Source organism: Lathyrus oleraceus, chromosome 6, assembly GCF_024323335.1.
Source record: "Lathyrus oleraceus cultivar Zhongwan6 chromosome 6, CAAS_Psat_ZW6_1.0, whole genome shotgun sequence".
In the NCBI taxonomy this organism is placed as follows: Eukaryota; Viridiplantae; Streptophyta; class Magnoliopsida; order Fabales; family Fabaceae; genus Lathyrus; species Lathyrus oleraceus.
In genome coordinates, this window is record NC_066584.1 from 365,223,113 (window position 1) to 365,233,759 (window position 10,647).

Here is a 10,647-nt window from a genome sequence, read left to right on the forward strand (position 1 = left end):
TATTTTTGGTATTACTTATGATGTTGAGAATGATTATTGGTGTTGTTAAGTGATTGAGGGTGAGAGAGATGAATTTTGCTTTTGGTTGCTTTGAAATTGTTTTAGACGCGTGAGAGGAGAAGAAGAACGTGTTCTGTTGGTTTCTGAAATGAGAAAGAAAGAGATGTGTTTTGATTGTTTATCCTTGCCACGTGTCGAAAGGCTCTTGGAGATTTTTGAAATTTAAAAATTTCCATGCTCTCCAAAGTGTGCTACCTCTAATTATACAACGGGCCACTTATTCTTACCATTTTATTTTATGAACATTTATGTTATTTTTTGTTTCTTTTTCTTATCATTCCTTGCCATGTGTCGGATGGGGATAGGTTGTTGTTAGAAATTTAAAAAAATTGATCCAATGCACATACACAAGGATAGCGTCTTCCTCCACATACATCAGCATAGTTATTTCTTACTTTTATTTATTCATTATTCTTTAATTTTAATTTAAATTAGGGTTGTAGTATTTTATTTGGGCTAGGCCCAATTGAATTTTGTTGATGACACCCCATGTTCATTCCATGTTCATCCATGCACCTTTATGTTTTGTAATCCTTTATTTATTTATTTTCTATTTTCTATTTGATTAATTTAATTATTATACTTGATTAATTATTTATTTTTTGATAATGAGATTTAACTGTTTAATCGATTTCATTTTTGTTTAGTCGATTAATTATGTAATTTCTCTATCTGTGTCCAATTTGTCGCGCATATAAATAATCATACTCACTAACTTCATTAACATTTCAATTACCCTTAAGTCACTTCAAACCATTTTCATAACTAAATCTGAAGAAAAAGATTACCCTGGATGGAATATTCAATCGTGATCCCGAATATTAGGCCCAAGTTGTAAGAGCTTGTAAGCCCTATGTATTCGTCTTCTCTTCAAAATATTTGTAAATATTCAAATCTTTTTCTCAATAAAATCTGAAGAAAAAGATTACCCTGGATGGAATATCTAGTCGTAATCCCGAATATTAGGCCCAAGTTATAAGAGCTTCCAAGCCATAAGTATTCGTCTTCTCTTTAAAATACTTGTAAATATTCAAACTTCTTTTCTCAATAAAATTGAAAGAAAAAGATTACTTGGATGAAATATCCAGTCGTAATCCCGAATATTAGGCCCAAGTTGTAAGAGCTTGCAAGCCATAAGTATTCATCTTCTTTTCAAAACATAGTATAATTGACTATGCTCATGAAACATAGTATAATTGAGGTCGGGCAATAGAATTTTGGTGTTAATGCATGTTAGAGACATAGTATAATTGACTATGCTCATGAAACATACCACACACAAATAATATACAAAAGAGGTGGCCTAATCTCATCCATACTTATATTGATTTTGCAATCAACTAGCCTTAGGACTTAGAGATATCATAGGCCAAATGAGATGAATGCATAAAGAAGGGGAATGAGATGAAGAGGGAAGGGAATGGATCAAAACTCAAATTGGTCAAAGGAGGACCTTTACCAAATTAATATCCTTCATTCATTTTGGAAGATGGAATGTACATTCATTCAATCCCCTAAATCCAATGATATTAACTTAACAAAGTCAAATCAACCTTGACCAAGGCCCAACAACATGAGTCAAACTTACACAAATCATCACAATAGGTCAACACAATTATTTGACATTTATTCAAATTAAAAATACTAAAATAAGGCATTTAAATTAAATATAGTTTGTCAAATTCCTAAAACCTCATCAAAACACCAAAGAAATGGGCATGAGATTTATCGTAGGTCAAACAAGGTCAAAGGACCTTGGAGAAAAAATTTCAGAATTTTTAAAGACTGAAAAGTATTTTTAAACAATTAAAAATAATCACAAAATCAATTAAATCATGAAAAAAATTAATAATGATCCAAAAGATAATTTTAATTCAAAATATGAAAGAGGAAGTTATTTGAAAATTTTTGGTGAAACTCTCATATTTTTTGGATCCATATTAAAATTAATATGAATTAATGAAAATCAAAGGAATAAAAATAAAAATCAAAAAATCAAAAAAATGTGAGCCACTTGATCTCCCTCATTAATTGAGGTGGTAGATCAAGTGGACACAAACGCGTGTTCCATGATGGAACCTAGTCAGCGCGTCACACGCGTGGTAATCAAAACCAACGCCTAAGATTAAAATAAATTGAATGGATCATGTGGCTGGGAGACGTGCCAACGCACCGCCAGAGCTGTAACTCCGGTCTTCTTCTCCGGTGGACCTCACCGGACTGGTCCATCCTCAACCATCACCAAAATAAAAAAAGGAGGATATGATCTGAAAGAAAAAATGGCGTAAAGCACGAATCTGGCCTTAATTTTAACTAACTCCACGTATATAGAAAGATATGAGGAGTTGAATTTTGAGGTGTGTCAACTGAGTTGCTTCGATTTGACCTCTAAGCAACTCAATCTTCTTTCCTACATTGGTAGGACTTCAGACAACCAAAGATCCATGAGAATTAATGAGAATTGAGTGAGAATCGAAGAGATGAAGTTTTCTGAAAATTACCTTCAATGTTGTGTAGAACTTGAGGTTGCTTGCTTCAAACATGATCTGATCACACTTGAGAAGCTTGCAGGGGGTGGTTAGCAATGGTGCAAGGCTTTGGATCCTGGAGTTCTTTAATCTCCAAATAGTTGAGATTCAAACTCAATTTTCAGATTGAAAATTATCAGGTTTTCCTTTAGAATGATAGGGTTTCAATTGGGGGGAAAAGCTGACGCACAAGGTGTTTGAATTGAGATCAGGGCCCGTGTATTTATAGCATTTGGGATTGATAATTGCGCACCTAAAAATTTGCTAAATTTGGCAATGTGATGCACAAGCTTGCATGGGCGTGTACAGGCCCATGAAGCAATCCACTTTGATCCAATTGCAGTTGTACTGAAGTTCAAATGATGCTTTGTTGGCAAGGCAATGTGAAATGGAGTTTTGGACATTTGATTTCCTCCAATTGTGCAGCTCTGTTAAAGCCATACACAGACCTAGCAAACTTCATCCAAAATGCATGAACTTGGGTTCTTTGGAAAGCTTGGATCAAGGGGAATAAGTTTGATGTTGAACACATTTCCATTTGGATCTTGGATCATGGTGAATTTGAAGGTGGAATTTTGGAAATTTCAACATATTGAAAAAGTTTCTAAGTGTCAAACCATATATCTCAATATTCCACTTTACTTAACTTTTTATGTGAGCTTCAAATAAGAAAAGTGTCTTCATCAAAGTTGTATCTCTTTCAAAGACCTTCAAAATTGTCACCAATTTCATGTCATTTGGACTTATAATGATAGAGTTATGGATTTTTGAAGTTGAGGAAAATCACTTGTTCAATGGTATAGGTCAAAAATGACCTATAATGTATCCTCATATCACATGCTCATAAAAGTTGAATTATCTCTCACTCCAAACATTAAAGTTGAAGTAGACATCTTGAATTGGATTGTGAAACTTGGAAATCTTTCATCTCATAAAAATTGAGCAAGTTATGGTCTTGGGAAGTTGACTTTCAAATTAGGGTTTAGACAAAATGACCTATAATGTTTCAACATAGAAAATGATTTTCCAAGCAAAACTAGCTCTAAGTCTCAACACAAAAGTTGTTTGGAATGTCATTTAGAGTAACGTTTATCTTGGAATCATTTTCATATGGTGAAAATTGTAGGAAATAGGGCCTAGGGAGACCCAATTTTGATCAAATGAATTCATCTGGCCAACCACCATCAACTAACTTGCTAACCTTCAATTCTCTTGACTTTCTAGGCTCATGGTAGATCATATGTGCATAATATGATGCGTTTTGAAGGGTCCCTTAAGAAATTTGATCAATTGGTGAGATGGCTTGTTGGAGAAGTTACTCAAGATACCCAATCAAACTAGGGTTTCCTAGGCAAATCACCTCCAAACTCTTGAAGAAAACTTGATCAATATAACATGTAGGAATCAATGGAACTCATATATGATGCTTATAACCATTCTTGGATCAAATTAATGGTTATGCTCTTTGTCATGAGGGCCTCAAACCCTAGATATGAACTTGATAAATCAATGTGATCATGCCCTACCTACAAAAGAGTTAGGCAAATGCAAAGACATATTTTTGGTATTTTGGTTAGTAAAATGATAATATACAAGTATGATACAATCACATGGTGCTTGGTGATCTCTCCCAAAACAAACCCAATGAGAGGGGGGTAAGGAGGATGCCAAGGTATGATCCCAATGCTAATGCATATGGTAAAATTGCATGAGGGATCTTAGGGTCAAAATTGGGGTCTTACAGCTACCCCTATTTAAGGACTTCTAACTGGGGAGGTGAAGGTTAAAATCTTTGTATCGACTCAGTAGAATGGGCTTAAATAACAACATATAGAAACAAATTTTGGTCCCTAAGAGACCTCATGCTGCATATGATATGAATGTTAAAATAAATCCTTGTGGGGAAATGTTGCCACAAAGGAAAAGAAATCAGAGAGACCGAAAGTCCTCAGGAGTATAATGCATTCCATGAGCAAAACTCACTGGGGAGACAGAGACTCTAGGGGGGATAAATGAGGTTATGCCTAGGCCAGGCTACGACTTAAAACTGTTGGGGGACTAGAGGAATTCCATACAAAATGGAAAGACTCAGCCGGGAAAACAAAACATCTACAGGGAAAGCGAGTAGATCAGGATAACACTGAAGTACTCGAATCATGCAGGAAAAACAATTTCACTAAGGAAATGCGCACTCAACTCAACTAGGGAAGAAATAAACTTCAACACAGGAGGAGCAGAAATCTATTATCTACTACCTGTTATTGGGTAAGGAGATAATAAAGATATGACAGAGAAGACATATGTCATCTGTTAGGATGAACATATCAAGGATGACTCACTAGGAACCACCAGGAGGGAGTATTCATTATCGGTCACTGGGTAAGAATAGCCTTGCTGGGGGAAAACTGCAGAAAGTAGGATTTACAACTACCAGTTACTGGGCAGAAGACCAAAGATGAGAGTATCCGTCATCGGTTAGGATGAACATATCAAGTATAAACTTAATAGGGAAGAAAATCTGTCATCGGTTAGGATGAACATATCAAGGATAGACTTTCGAGGGAATGTCAAGGAGGATACCCGTCATTGGTGAGGATGAACATATCAAGGACATACCAACTGAACAAAAAGTAGGAATTACATCTATCGAATGCTGGATAGAATACCATCAAAGAGAAAATTTGTCACCGGTTAAGATGAACATATCAAGGATATACTTTGGTGAGGAGAGAAAATAGGAATCACATCTATCAGTTACTGGATATAATACCATGAGAGGATATCCTTCATCGGTTAGGATGAACATATCAAGGATAAACTTTGCAAAGGGGGAAAAACAGGATTTACAACTACCAGCTAATGGGTAGAAGACCGTAAAGAGAAGGAAACCCGTCATCGGTTAGGATGAACATATCAAGGTTAACTCTTTGAGGAACAAAATAGGGATTACAACTACCTTTTTACTGGGTAGAATACCATGAGAGAGAAAATCCTTCACCGGTTAAGATGAACATATCAAGGATAGACTCTTGGAAAATAATCCACTGGGGACTCTAGTGAGGAGAAAAACAGGGATACTTTCATCAGCTATTGGGTAAAAAGTAACAAACTGTAAACTAAGAAGAATATTACCAGTTACGGGGAAATAAACTCTTAGGAGACTCAAAGCATCTATCTAGGTAAGAGCTAGAAAGAAATGGTCAATCAAGACTCAACTCAATGAGGATATATCTCAAGGGGAGTGGTTCCATCCAGATAATCGAATGGGGAGGAAAAAACATAAACAATAATCATCCACGAGGAAATAAGTCAGTGGAGAAAGGAGAAAGGATAAAGTCTTTCTGCTTAAGGGGCCGACCTTCTATAATTGAGAGAGGACATACACCGAACTTGTACGTGGATAAAGTACCAACATAATAGAGCATAAGAATCTCAAAAAATGATTCAACAAATATGAATGTTGCAAATATGAAAATATGAACTTACATGAGTGTGTATATATATATATATTATATATATATATATATATATATATATATATATATATATATTATATTATATATATATTATATAATATATATATATATATATATATATATGATTATGCTGACAAAATGATCACAAAGGATACAAGGGTGTCGCAAAATTTGAATCATCGGTACAATCCACAAAAGGGAAATAACTGCTAGAGAATAGAGAGATCTACATCCCAAAAGCTCAACCCTAGCTGGGGAAGGAGGAGATCTGCTAAGGAAAGGAAACATTATCGAGTCTGCAGGGAATTTTAGGTCAACACCATGTTAAATGGGAGACAACCATACAGAGGATAAACGCAAAATAGCTGCTCAGAAACCAGGAGGAAACTCTGACTAGGAGCGAGTCGGATGGCGACTGATGGAGACACCAATGTGATCTACTAGGGAGTCAAGATACTCCACTGAGGACCAAAACAGCTGATGAATACACAAACTCTGTCTGGGATCAAACTCAACTCTGCAGGGTACTGAATCAACCAACTTAGCTGGGAAACCTGATGGGTTATGTGCTTGGGGGACCCTTAATGCTTCACACTAAAGACTTGCTGCTTTTGAAATGCTGTTGATATTTCTTTTAAATTTGCTTTGAAAAATTCTTGCTTTTATATATTTAAGAAAAATGATTTTGATTAAAATTTTAAATTTCAAAATAATCATAATAAAATTTAAAACTATTGGCTGAAGTAAATAAGAGTGAAAACAATTGGATAAAAGCTCAACTTTATTTAATGGAATGGTAGTCTGTAAATGACAAGACTCCGTAGATTTTCACAAGGTTGAAAATGTTAATTTACATGGAAAAGGGTTACATTGAATACAAATGACCATTAATCCTTCTACCAACTCTTGATGTCCGCTGTGCTTTCGGCCGCTACCGGGGATTATGAATTGATGTCAACCCTTGTGCTCAAAGTTTCTCCAAATTGAAGATCAGCAGAATGCAGTTACTTGCCATAATCCCTAATTGTTGCATAAGTTGCCCCAAGGTGGGGTACTCAACTTATCGAGAAATTCTTTATGTTTTATGTCTCTAACTTTTCCCTGGATCGCCCTTTCGGGTTTTCAATCCACCGAGACGCTCATTTTTGCTTAAGCCGCCCTTTTGGGTTTTCAACTTAGCGAGCTATTCTTTTCTTTTTTAGGCGAAGTATTTCTTGACTGCATCTGCGTTCATAGGACGAGTGAACTCTTCACCATCCATAGTTGTAAGAATCAAAGCACCGCCTGAAAAGGCTCTCTTAACAAAATATGGGCCTTCATAATTAGGAGTCCATTTGCCCCTAGAATCTGGTTTAAACGATAAAATTTTCTTGAGCACAAGGTCACCTTCTCTGAACACACGAGGTATGACCTTCTTATCAAAAGCTTTCTTCATTCTTTGCTGATATAACTGACCATGACACATGGTAGTTAATCTCTTCTCTTCAATCAAATTCAGCTGATCGAACCTGGTCTGACATCATTCAGCCTCAGTCAACTTGGCTTCCATGAGCACACGCAATGAAGGAATCTCAACCTCTACGGGGAGCACTGCTTCCATACCATATACAAGAGAGAAATGGGTTGCCCTTGTTGAAGTGAGGATGGATGTTCGATACCCGTGTAAATCAAATGGGAGCATCTCATGCCAATCCTTATATGTGACAACCATCTTCTGAATAATTTTATTGATGTTCTGATTCACAGTTTCAATAGCCCCATTCATCTTGGGTATCTAGGGAGAAGAATTATGATGTGCAATCTTGATGTCTTTGCAAAGAGTTTCCACCATATTATTATTCAAGTTCGATCCATTATCAGTAATGATCTTACTTGGCACACCATAACGACATATGATTTGATTCTTGATGAACCTTACAATAACTTGCTTGGTTACATTTGCATACGATGCCGCTTCAACCCATTTTGTGAAGTAATCAATAGCCACCAAAATGAAACGATGTCCATTCGACGCTTTGGGCTCAATCATCCCAATCATATCAATTCCCCACATGGAGAAAGGCCATGGGGAAGAGATAACATTCAATAATGTCGGAGGAACATGAATCTTATCAGCATATATTTGACACTTGTGACATTTCTTCACAAACTTGCAAAAGTCAGATTCCATTGTCAACCAATAGTAACATGCTCGCAACATCTTCTTCTCCATTGCATGTCCATTGGAATGAGTACCAAAGGAACCTTCATGCACTTCAGTCATCAACAAGTCTGCTTTGTGTCTATCCACGCATCTTAGCAAAACCATGTTGAAGTTTCTCTTGTATAGTATATCACCATTCAAGTAAAAATTTCCGGCTAATCTTTTCAAAGTCTTCTTATCTTTCAAAGATGCCCCAGACGGGTAAATCTGACTTTGGAGGAAACATTTGATGTCATAATACCACAGATTCTCGTCTTTGATTTCTTCAAGAGCAAACACATGAACTGTCATATCAAGACGCATCACAGACAAGTTAGGAGCTTCGTTCTAATACTTTACTACAATCATAGACGCCAACGTTGCAAGAGAATCGGCCATCCAGTTTTCATCTCGAGGGATATGATGAAACTCAACTTTTGTAAAGAAAGTTGAAATCCTCCTCGCATGATCTCTATATGGTATCAAACCGGGTTGGTTCGTCTCCCATTCACCTTTAATCTAATTTACAACCAAAGTTGGGTCTCCGGAGACATCTAAATACTTGATTCTGAGATTCATGGCCTCTTCGAGCCCCATAATGCAAGTTTCATACTCTGCCATATTATTTGTACACTTGGAAGTCAATCTAGCTGCAAAGGGAAAGTGTGTGCCTTGAGGAGTAATAATCACCACCCCTATGCCATTTCCATATTGATTAACAGCTCCATCAAATACCATACCCCAACGGAAACCAGGTTTTGGCCCTTCTTTAAGCAATGGTTCGTCACAATCTTTAATTTTCAAGTACAAGATCTCTTCATCAGGAAAATCATATTGTACTGACTGGTAATCTTCAATTGGTTGGTGAGCCAATTGGTCAGCCAAGACACTACCTTTGATCGCTTTCTGAGATCGGTATTCAATATCATACTCTGATAACAACATCTGCCAACAGGCAATTCTCCCATTTTGGATATCAACCAAGTGGTATGATTCAACATATACTGATGCAAACGCTTAGCAGCCCAAGCCAATCCACAACAAGTCTTCTCAAGCATAGAATATCGAGTCTCACAGTCGGTGAACTTTTTACTGAGGCAGTAAATTGCAAATTCTTTCTTTCCAGTCTCATCTTGCTGACCTAGAACAAAACCCATACTATCTTCAAGCACAGTTAAATACATGATCAATGGTCTTCCTTCAACAGGTGGAGACAAAATCGGAGGTTCAAGCAAATATTCCTTGATACTATCAAAAACTTTCTGGCAGTCTTCGGTCCAATCACAAGACTGGTCTTTCCGAAGAAGCTTAAATATAGGCGCACATGTGGCAGTCATGTGTGAAATGAATCTTGATATATAATTCAAGCGGCCGAGAAACCCTCTGGCTTGCTTCTCAGTTTTGGGCGCAGGAATCTCTTGTATTGCTTTGACCTTGGTAGGATCAACTTCAATACCCTTCTCGCTGACAATAAAGCCCAACAACTTACCAGAACGAACACCAAAAGTACACTTATTGGGATTCAAGCGGAGTTTGTACTTCCTCAAACGCTGGAATAACTTCAAAAAATGCTCAACATGTTCCTCTTCATCAATTGATTTAGAAATCATTTCATTGACATAAACTTCAATCTCTTTATGCATCATATCATGAAAAAGAGTAGTCATTGCTCTTTGGTAAGTTGCACCAGCATTCTTTAAACCAAAAGGCATCACTCTATAACATAATGTTCCCCAAGGTATAGTGAATATGGTCTTCTCCATATCTTCGGGTGCCATCTTGATTTGATTATATCCGGAAAATCCATCCATAAACGAAAAGACTTTGAATTTAGCAGTATTGTCCACCAACATATCAATGTGTGGCAAAGGGAAATCATCTTTTGGAATGGCTTTATTCAAATCTCTATAGTCAACACACATGCGGACCTTTCCATCTTTCTTCGGCACAGGCACAATATTGGCCACCCATTGCGGATACTTAGCGGTCACAAGGAAACCGCCATCAATCGGTTTTGCACTTCTTCTTTGATCTTCACTGTCATATCAGGATGCGTACTTCTCAATTTCTGCTTGACTGTCGGGCATTCTGGCTTCAACGGAAATCTATGCTCCATAATCTCATAATCCAACCCAGGCATGTCTTGATAGGACCAAGCAAACACATCTTAATACTCTCGAAAAAGATCAATCGACCCCTTCTTCACATCTGGACACAGTCGAGACCCAATCTTGACTTCCTTCACATCATCCTCGGAACCCAAGTTGAGTAACTCAATCTGCTCTTTGAACGGATGAATGGCTTTTTCATCATGCTCAAGAAGACGAGATAACTCATCACTTACTTCTTCCTCACTTTCCTCCTCGGCCTCAAACATAGGGAACTCAAAATTTGGAGAAGG